The sequence below is a fragment of the Cottoperca gobio genome, chromosome 19 (assembly GCF_900634415.1).
Source record: "Cottoperca gobio chromosome 19, fCotGob3.1, whole genome shotgun sequence".
In the NCBI taxonomy this organism is placed as follows: Eukaryota; Metazoa; Chordata; class Actinopteri; order Perciformes; family Bovichtidae; genus Cottoperca; species Cottoperca gobio.
In genome coordinates this window covers 36,565-46,448 of record NC_041373.1, presented here as the reverse complement: position 1 = coordinate 46,448, position 9,884 = coordinate 36,565, and positions in this window count along the sequence as shown.

Below are 9,884 nucleotides of genomic sequence, written 5' to 3'. Positions count from 1 at the left end.
TCACCAGGAAGCCAGGGTTCCAGTGTTGATGCCAGGTTGAAGGTGCGTCTAGCTCACCTTCAGCTGGAGATGCAGGAAAAGTAGCTAGAGGTAAAGGTAGAGGCCTTGAGAATCTCTGCAGATCAGTCATTGTCGCAGACATTTAGCGAGTCCTCACTAGTGATGTGTCCTTTCGTGTCAAGGCTTCGAAGCGTGTGTCGAGTAATCGCGGAAGATTTTTGTGAAGGGCATATCGAGGCTTGTGTCGATGACGTATGTGATGACGTTCAAAGCCTCGCGAACCTGCCGTACCACGTGATTGATTCAGGAACAGCTTCGCGGGTTTGGCTTGCGATTCGAAATATAAGGGGGAACGAACCGCAATTGAGCCCCCTTATAATCAACACTTTATATAACCGCAAATTTGTGGGTTGTTGTTGTCGTAGTATGCATTGTTGCTGTTGAGTTATTGGTATTGCGTTTGTATTGGATCATTATGGAGCCAGCCAACTAGCGAAACAATTGTTATGCACGCCAGCATCATCTTCCTTGTGAGCAAGTAAAGATACCAAATCTAAATCTGTTAAAAAGATAATGTACATCCAATGTGTACATTACACATCCCTAGTGGCGCAGCTTGTAGAGCAGGCGACCCACATTCAAATGCTTGCCACAGCGGCCCGGGGTTCAAAACAGACCTGCTGCTATTTGCTGAATGTCATTCCCCTTCTCTTTGTCCAATCTTAAACTGCACTATCATTCCAGGCACTCTCTTCTCAATAACACGTAATAACATCAATCTTTATTTTTGAATAGAACATTATATTCAGTCTTATATGTGTGGGTCAAAGCATTTTCAGGGCAAAGATACTTTACATCCACTGCAGCCTTGCACTTCGCCGGTTTTACATTTATTGTCCACTTGATGGCGCAGTAGAGCAACTGAAGCACAATGAAGCTTCGGCACATGTGCAAACCAATTGGATGGAAAGCGTCAATGCTTCATGAAGCTTCATCTCGCCATCACTAGTCCTCACCTTCTCTCCCAGTCCCTCACGCACACAGGTTTGATGTTAGCAAAAATATTGCTTTGGTTCCAACTTTTCGAGACTCAGAAGTTGACTCGTATTTCAGTGCATTTGAAAGAATTGCTACTGCACTCGTCTGGCCTAAGGACATGTGGCCTATTCTACTTCAGTGCAAGCTAGTGGGTAAAGCACAGGAAGTTGTTTTGTCTCTTTCCTTGGAAGAAAGCTTGCAGTATGAGGTGCTCAAAGAATCAATTTTCCGTGCTTATGAACTTGTGCCAGAGGCCTACTGGCCAAAAATTCAGGAACCATAAAAGTCTGCTGGGCAGACCTTTGTTGAATTTGCACAAGAAAAGGGCATTCTCTTTGAATAAATGGTGTGCAGCTAGTGAAGTGAAGGGCAGTTTTGAATCTCTTCATCAGTTAATGCTCTGGGAAGATTTTAAGAATGCTTTACCTGAAAGGATGGTGATATTCTTAAACGAGCAGAAAGTCAATGTACTGGCTAAAGCAGCTGTCCTGGCTGATGAGTTTGTTCTCACTCATAAACATGTTTTTGCTTCCTCTTCAGATTGTTATTTCTTAAAGCGGAAACAGCAGTTTTCCCAAGGCCTTCCACCTCCAAAAGGCATGGGTCTCATTAAAGGGGTGTCACTCCCAAACATTGAACTCTCACAAGAAGCAAATGAACCTGATCCCTGTTTCAAACCCTTCATTTCTCAGGGCTTTGTTTCACTTACAGGTGAGATAAAAGTTCAGCTGCCAGTACAGGTATTGAGAGACACGGGAGGCTCCCAGTTATTAGAGAGGGTATCTTGCATTTAAACTCTGAGTCATCATGTCACTCAAGTGCAGTTGTTCAAGGTGTTGGTATGACTCTGGTAGCTGTGCCGTTGCACAATGTTTATATTCACTCACCTTTAGTAAAAGGGTTCTTTAAAGTTGCTGTCCTCCCTAACTTGGCCATCAAAGGAGTGGATTTCATTTTAGGTAATGATTTAGCTGGGGGCAAGGTTGTGCCAGACCCGGAAGTACTAGACACTCCTGATTTGAGTTCTGATGCTGAAAATGTCACGGTGGGGAAAAGGTGAGGACTCAAATGCAAGACGGCAGACGAGGAAGTTAACAAAAAGAGGGCTTTAGTCAAAAAGCTTACAAAATAACAAAAATACAAAAGGTAAAAAGTAATCTGAAAAGACAAACCAGGATGACACGGGAGCACGAGGAGGCACGAGGAACCATCAACAAACAAGGATAACGATTTGACAAGGAACACTGGGAAAGACAGGGATATATACACACAGACACTAAACGAGGGGAACGAGACACAGCTCGGGAGAGAAGCTAAAACACAAGGGCAAGGTGAACGGACACAGGAGGCACAAATCAACAATCACAGGGGGAAAACACACAGACAGGAAGTACAACTAGACTTGACATAATGGGGAGTGAACACTTCAAAATAAAACAGGATATACAAAAATCACGATCATGACAGAAAAACCAACTAGTACTTCCAGAGATCTTTCCTGCTTGTGTGGTCACAAGGGCCCAGTCAAAGAAGTATGGTCATGACTTGTCTGATTCTTTTCTGGCTACAGAGCAGTTTCCTGATGTCTCGTCTGAGTCTGACAGACAGCCGGAGGTGGTCCAATCTGCTGGTGCTGGATCGCTGTTCGGAACTTGTAAAACTGCCGGCCACTCGGGAACTCTTATGAAATGTGTTTCCTCTGTTCTCAGCCAGGCCGAGGCCAAGTCGAAAAAGATGGCCTACATTCTTGAGGATGGCCTATTGATGCGTCGCTGGATTTGTGATGGCTGTGAGGATATGAACTTGGACGCAACTTATCAGGTTGTTGTGCCTACAGCTTATCGTTCTAAAGTAATGTCCTTGGCTCATGATCATCCCTGGTCAGGACACATGGGAGTAACAAAAACTTATGACAGAGTTTTAAAACATTTATTTTGACCAGGCCTCAAGTCTGATGTTGTCCGTTGTTGCCGAACTTGTCATGTGTGTCAAGTTGTTGGCAAACCGAACCAAGTAATTCACGCTGCTCCTCTCAAACCCATTCCAGTCATGGGTGAGCCATTTGAAAGAGTGATTGTGGATTGTGAGGGACCTCCCCCAGGCATGGACATGGCTATAAAGTGGTCCAATGTGTATGAGGATAATGGAGAAGATGCACCGCTGCCCTTCACTGGCAACGCCCAGTTCTTACCAGGAGACGAGGAACCCTCTGAATCAGATGAGGAATCAGAGAAGCAAGACCTGTCTTCCAAGAAACGTCGAGTGGAGACCTTCAAGCAAAAGGAGAAGAGGAAGAGGGAAATGAGGTCAGAGGTCCGTTAAAAGTTCTTAAAGAGCAGTTGATTGTGCCAAAGAAAACAGTTAGCAGTATCCCAGATTATGTTGCCAAGCTCAAAGATCACCTACATTGGGCCTTCTCATTGGCTAAAGATGCTCTGAAATCTTCCCAAGAGAAGATGAAGAAACACTACGACCAGAAGACAGAAGCTCGCTTGTTTCAGCCCGGTGAAAAAGTTTTGATTCTCTTGCCTGTACCTGGTTCTGCTTTGTCTACTAAATGTTCTGGTCCTGGTCTACTAAATGTTCTGGTCCTTATGTTGTAGGTAAGAGGCTCAGTGACACAAACTACGTCCTTCAGACACCTGACCGCGTCAGGTGTCTTACCAGAGTGTGTCATCTTACCAGAGTGTCAACATGTTGAAAATGTATTGCTCCCGAGAAGACCAAATGAGATCTTCCTCATCTCGTCAGGTGGAGACTTCTGTCTCTCCTATGGCTTCTATTTCTAAGATGTCAGTGGAGTTGGGGGAGGTGCTGTCCTTCTGCAAGGGCATTGATCACCCAGTGAGTTACTTTTCCCGCAAGTTTAACACTCATCAACTGAAGTACTCCACAATTGAAAAGGAAGCCTTGGCCCTGTTGTTGGCATTACAGCATTTCGAAGTTTATCTCGGTTCAAGTGTGAATCCTATTAAAGTTTTCACTGACCACAATCCCCTCGTGTTTTCATCCAAAATGTACAACAGCAACCAACGCCTCATGCGTTGGGCACTGATTGTACAGAACTTTAATCTCGAGATAAATCATAACAAGGGGTCTGACAACATTCTCGCTGATGCGCTGTCACGTGCTTGGTAGGTGTTGATTGGCATTTCCAAAGAGGTTTTGGATTTATATGGGTGGGGGTTTTACGTGCCAGGCAGGTTGTGTTTTGGTCTTGCAGTGTTTTTCTCTCTCCTCCCCCTCTTCTCTCACCTGTCAGCTAATTAGGCGGTGATTACCTGATTGGCTGGTCTATCAGGAGGAAGGGCCTTCAATAAAGGAGGACCAGGAAGAGCTGGCCTGCTCTCTCTTCAGCCTGAGTCGTGGTCTACTGCTGACGTCCTTGACCAAGCAAATGTTATACAATTCTATGTTTGTGGTAACATGTGTGTGGTGTGAGGTTGTGGATTTAGGTAAATTGGGGTACCCTGTACATTTTTCATCCACGTAGAGCAGTGTTACTCATTGCGCGGCTCGTGAGCCTCTTGCAGCTCGCCAAGCTTTAATTGGTGGCTCGCGTGACAGTAGGCTAAATAAAGGGGTGATAGATATGATTATGCAGTCAATACAGATATTTCATAAAAACAAGCAGGGCTATTACATATAACCCATTAAAACACTGAAAGTGTCTGCTCTATTAGCCTACAAATAATAATACAATAATATGTAATAATAATTGACGAAATATGTAAATATAGACTAGAAACTAGATATTTAAACTTGCTCGGCCCTACACTGACTGGAGGAGTTGTCAGTTTTGGCGGTCTATCCAGCACTACAATGGTGAATGTGCTCTTCGACGGGTATAAATAAAACTTAAGGTCATTAAAAAATATGTTATCATAACCATGCTTATGAATATGGATATTTGCTAAAAAATAATTTATATCTCTAAATTGGAACATTTGAATTGAAGGATACTACGACCAACCTGGCACTTCATACTCGCGTTAGCTTGGCTCCGGTCGTTTCACCATTTCATGCTAGTTCGCGTGTGTTTCTACAGACATAATATGGATCGATTTCTTATAAAACAAAGTTGCACACCAGTTGGACAGAAACAAAGCATGACAAACGAGCAAAATGAAGATTTGGCTTTGGCACATCCAACAACCGCAAATCGAGAGGAAGATGCTGGAGATGTGGTTTGTGGACAGATAACAGCTGCTCCCGTTAAAAAAAGAAAGGTACAAGCCATACAAGACGAGCAAAGGAAATTTCAAGAAAAATGGACAGAGGACTTTATATTTGTCCTCTATGAGTCGAACCCTTTGTGCTTAATGTGCAAACAAACCCGCTCTGGTTTCAAGAAAAGTCATTTGGAGTGGCATTTCTAAACGACGCATCCAAAATTCTTCTTCTCTTTCTGGAAAACAAAGGCTCATACACAGGACAACTAATACAGCTGAACAATTAACTGAGGCATCTTTTGAGATCGCATGGATTTTGGCTTGGGCAAAAAAAACTTCTCAGACTCAAAAATTGTGAAAGACTTTTTGGCTTCAGCAGAAATATTGTTTGCAGAGCTTGACAACATCATTCCAGTATTAAGGTAATCCTGCTTGTATTGTTTGGCTGCATTGCATATTGTATGTTCTGGGCGAGATGACAGATTAATAAGCAGACAGGCTTTTTATGACTGGATGTAGCTTATCATACTTTGCGGTAAAAGTGGCTCTCCTATTGACTTTGTCCTATCAATGTGGCTCTCACCTAAAAAATAGTGAAGACCACTGACATAGAGACTTCTTTGTTAGAAACACTAGTTTAGCAGGTTGTTGCCAACTCTGTATGTGTTTTACACCACTTGTTATTAGATCAGTTAGTGAAGGCTTTTGTTTGTGTGACAATAGTAGCCAGGCCTTGTTTTGTTATATTTATTTATTTTGTTTGGCTCAACCATTTGGTCCCTTCATCACCCTTGCTTTTGAGAGTTAATTGGAACCTGTTTATTTTTGCAATAAACAATTATACACATTCACTCCTACTCTGACTCGCTCGTGATAATGAGTCAGTGTAGTTCCAGTTTGCCCTCAGTACAGAGGAAGAAGAATTATAGTTGCTCTGACTGGCTATAGAGACATGGTTTGTGTTTGGTCCGTGTCTGTTGTACAGTTTGTTTATTGGATAATATTCAAATGGCAGAAATGAGAAAACGACTGGCATTCTCATCTCAACCTCACAGCTGCCGGGAGGCTGTTTCGGCATAGCTTCAGTTAGCAGTAAGCTCAAGTTCAGCCCGAGCACTGATGGTCAAATCCCGGGGAACTGCAAACTTTGTTTGTTTTGCTGCCGTTACACAGGTCCTCCAGCCTACCGTGACTCCTGTCGCTGAACTCAAGTCTCCTGCTGTGGCATGCTGCTTGAGTGACTACAACTCCGGGAAGATGAAACGAATTGCGGGTCATCTTCTCTTTTCTGTCACTTTGGATTTAGTCCAATAAACAAACTAACGTAACCGACGGTACAGCTTGGAGCGGCACAGTCAACACACAGATGATGATAGCAGTGTTAATTTTACAGGCTCTCAGAGTTTGGGCATACACAGGAGTAAAAAATACACAGTAAATATATCAACACTAGAAGAGAGAGATACATAGCTGTAGAATGCAATACTCTAAAATAGAATACAATAAATATCCCAAACTACTACAATTAACATAGGTAAACTATATAATGTACTATATATAAACTATAGTAGGCTTTTTTTTTAATAACTGATGACTGTAAATGGAGAGTGTATGAACCCAGTAGTAGAGGTGAAATACTGCCCCCTATATCTTTGGAGCAGGTGGTGCACGTTAAGATGTCCATCCTGTCTGTCCCTCAGAGTCAGCAGCTGTCAGTACATTCTCTGCACATAGAGTTTGTTTTTATCTCTTTACCTCTACAAGCCAATGTTACGGTGGAGAAAAGGCGAGGACCCAAATACAGAGCGTCAGGCAAAAAGGGTTGACAAAAAGAGAGCTTTATTTACAAAAGCTTAAAAATACAAAAGAAGGCAAAACGTAAAGTGAAAACACAAACCGGGATGACACGAGGGAACACAAGGAAGCACGAGGAAGCACGCCAGGTAACATCAAAGTAATATGAATGACGAACAGACTAGGAACAATGGGACAGACAGGGATATATACACACAGACACTAAATGAGGGAACGAGACACAGCCGGGGGCAGGGTGAATGGACACAGGAGGATCAAATCAACAATCACAGAAGGAGGGAAAAACACAAGGACAGGAAGTAAAACAAGAACTGGTAGAAGGAGAAGTGAGCATTTCAAAATATGAAACAGAAAATCAAGGCTGGAGCCGCTCTGGAGGACGGGTTGGAAGACGGCCTGGAGGCCGGACGAGCTACTCTGGGGACCGGGCTGGAGGCCAGTGGAGTCGCTCTGGGGGCCGGGCTGGAGGCACTGGGATCTCGAGTGGCGAGAGGAGCACTGTGGTCTCGCCTCTCGAGACCCCAGTCACGGTGCTCCCCTTGCCTCTCAAGACCCCAGTGCTCCCCTCGCCTCTCGAGACCCCAGTGCTCCCCTCGCCTCTCGAGACTCCAGTCCCGGTGCTCCCCTTGCCTCTGAAGACTCCAGTCCCGGTGCTACCCACGCCTCTCGAGACCCCAGTGCTCCCTTCGCCTATCGAGACCCCAGTGCTCCCCTCGCCTCTCGAGACCCCAGTGTTCCCCTCGTGGAGGCCTGGGGAACCTCCCACACTGCAAACAACAGAGGGCCTAACCATTTATCCTAATTACGGCTCTCATTGTGAACAAACTTTCAAACCATGTTCTTTAGCGTCTTGTTAATCCGCTTCATCAGCCCTTTTTTCTGCAAATGGTAGAAACTCGTCTAAATGGAGCGGACGGCCAGTAGTTTGTACAGCTCGCATAACGTGCATAACATAAAGGATGTGCCTTGGTCAGTCAAGATCTCTTTCGGGATCCTGACTCGGGAGATAATATGAAACAGTACCTGCGCCACTCTAATTTATGAGATGTTACACAGCGTAACTGTCTCATATCGCGTTGCATAATCCACGATGACTAACACAAAACAATATCCCCATGTACTCCGGTCTAATGGCCCGATGATGTCCATGCCAATCCTTTCAAACGGCACCTCACTTAATGGGGGTGGGCGCAAAGGCGCTTTTGGGGTGGCCGGTGTGTAAACATCACACTGGAGGGGAGGTTTGTTGGAAAAATAGGCAGACTTATTTTCAGCCTTCAATAGAAACAAGAAACATTCTTCAGACTGCTCTTTAAAACCTGTCCATTCTCTTTCTTTTTTTTTCTTTTCTTTATTTGGTGCATTACCACCATCTCCTGGACTGTGGAAACATGGCATATTAGTACATGTTAATCCGTTTCCGCCGTATGTATAGTCCAGTGGGGTGCTTGATTTGGTCCTGTGTGTCTTATTCTCAGACGGGTAATGACCATCTCTTCCCCTGAGCTCCTGCTCCGTCTTCCACCTACATGTTTCTGAATGCTGTAAAGATGTCTTCCTGTGTCACTTAGGTCCCAGTATTCTTTCCAGGTTTTCAGGTATAAAGTCCTTTATGATAGTTTTAACCTCTGCTTTACTTTACAACTTTTCTATGTCGTTTTAGAGATTTTTTCTATGTCGTTTTAGAGATTTCAAATCCTCGACTAGTCTATTCTCTTCATACCACTCACATATATAGTCTTCCCAGTTCAAACTGGCAAATCAGGTCAGTACTCTAGAATGGAGAGTTGACAAGGTTAATAACTAATATACATTGTTTTCCTTAACGTGTTTATACCAACAATCAATTCATTCTTCATTTGTGTTAACATAAAAATTGTACATTCAAAATAAACAAATTATTTGTAATATTATCATTCAGTATTTATTCTTAATTAGCTGTCATTTCATCACACATAGTTTATCCAATCGATTCTCAGATCCCGCCTACTCATACGTCACATATATGGACTTCTGTTGAGGCTTGCTCTGTCTGCATATAACAAGTTAAAAAGACACCACTAGAGACCTATGCTATTAAATACAAAATACTTAGAGCCAAATCTAAAAGAAAGCTAATAAGAGAATCAAAGAAAAACTGTTGAAAATACTTTTGTAGTAAATTAGGTCCTGAAACATCCATAAAAAAGATCTGGAATTGAGTTCATACAATGACAGGAGTACTTTGGCTGTCGACAATTCCTGTTCTCCACCTTAATGGTGTTGAGGCTGTTAATAATAATAATGAAAAAGCAAGTATGTTGGTTAAAGAATTCCAAAAACTTCATAGTACAAATAATGAAAGTGAAGGAAAGAGGAGAAGGATTGGGGAAACAGTAGAAAAACAACAGAATAAATTACAAATTAATTGGGATAACTTTGGTGGGTAGAAGAAAATAAACCAGGCAATTCAGTCCTCTGCAGTGACTCAGCAGCAGCATTCATCTCAATAAGAGAAATCAAATCCAGACCTGATATACTGACAGAGATTTATCATATTATTATAATTCACAAAGTAGGATGTGAGGTGGGTTGTATGTGAGTACCAGCACACATGGGTGCAGAGCAGATTACTTTGCAAAGGATGCCGCTCTTAAAGATAAAATAGAAATTGTTCTACAATATGGACCCTCAGAATACACTTCTATCATAAACAAGTCAGTAAAAGAAATGTGGCAGAACACATGGGAAACAGAGAAGAATGGGAGGTCTTAAGGATACAGTCGTCATTACAAGGTTGAGGCTTGGGCATTGTGGGCTCAGGAGTGTGTTGTAAAACATGTCCTCATCCAGTCAAAGAATTACTCTCTACAAAGGAGG